Source organism: Megalobrama amblycephala, linkage group LG7 (assembly GCF_018812025.1).
Source record: "Megalobrama amblycephala isolate DHTTF-2021 linkage group LG7, ASM1881202v1, whole genome shotgun sequence".
Lineage (NCBI taxonomy): Eukaryota > Metazoa > Chordata > Actinopteri > Cypriniformes > Xenocyprididae > Megalobrama > Megalobrama amblycephala.
In genome coordinates, this window is record NC_063050.1 from 55591231 (window position 1) to 55592459 (window position 1229).

The 1229-nt window shown below is 31.2% G+C and overlaps 1 long non-coding RNA gene across 1 annotated transcript in view; it reads left to right on the forward strand.

Annotated features, from left to right (window-relative positions):
* Positions 1 to 963, forward strand: part of LOC125272960 — a 10008-nt gene extending 9045 nt beyond the window's left edge. The window contains exon 5 of the long non-coding RNA XR_007185976.1: positions 1 to 963. This exon is cut by the window's left edge and continues 658 nt beyond it. This is a non-coding gene — a long non-coding RNA (uncharacterized LOC125272960).
* Positions 964 to 1229: the final 266 nt, after the last annotated feature.

Below are 1229 nucleotides of genomic sequence, written 5' to 3' on the forward strand. Positions count from 1 at the left end.
TTAATATTTTGTTGGTTCTCTCTTAATTCATAATGTCTGGCCATAAATGATGTTGGCATAATTTACCATGATTCACTGCATTATCATTAAGCCAATATACTGTCCGTTTTGTTCAGTTTGTCATTCATTTTGAGCCACAAAAATGTCGAGTCAAAAACAGGTCAAATTTTCCAAAGCGTCTTCTTCAGACCCATTAAATTCATGCATATCCGAAGCGACCTACATTACATTCAAGCATATATTTGATCACACATTTCCTGGAAATCGAATCCATGACCTTGATGTTGCTATTGCTGGACTGTTGGAGCTACAGAGACGAGTGTGTGAACGGCTTCTCATTCATTCTGTGCTGTCTGACGGCAGGAACACTTCTGATTATGTACGGGTCAGGGGCATCATCATGTTTATAATGCTTAATTAAACTTTAATGCTTTATTATAATAAATTAACACATTAAATCGACAGGCCTAATTGTAATGTAAAACTGTCAAGATGATATTGAGATTATATTGCATTCACATGCAATCCTGCTTGATGAGGAATAATGTAGTCAGAATAAAATAAACTTTACATAAAATAAAAATATATTGGATCATTAGTGGAGTATTAAACAGCTAAATAAAAAAATAAAATAGATGAATAAATAAATAAATAAATAATGGGATCATAAGAGGAACATTAAACGGCCAAATAAAAAAAAAAAATGAATAAATAAGTATCTGTTCATTAGTGGATTATTACATGGCTACTAAAATAAATAAATAACTATGAATAAAAAAACAAATAAATAAATAGTGGGTCATTAGTGGGTTAATGGCTACTAAAATAAATAAAAAATAAATAAATATTGAATGATTAATGGTTTATTACATGGCTACTAAAATAAATATATAACTTTAAATAAATAAATAAAATATTCGATAATTAGTGGATTATTACATGGCTACTAAAATAAATAAATAAATATTGGGATCATAAGAGGAATATTAAACAGGTAAATAAAAAAATAAATAAATGAATAAATAAATATTGGATAATTAGTGGATTATTACATGGCCAAATGCAAAGCTTTATTTACAGTGAGCGTTGTAATACAGGCAGGGTCAAACGGGAGCAAACGGGAACAACAAGGAACAGGCAGAATCGTAGTCAGGGTGCAGGCGATGGTCAGGACAGGCAGCAACGGGTCAACAAACAGGAAACAGGCAGGAACGGTAACACAGGACAGG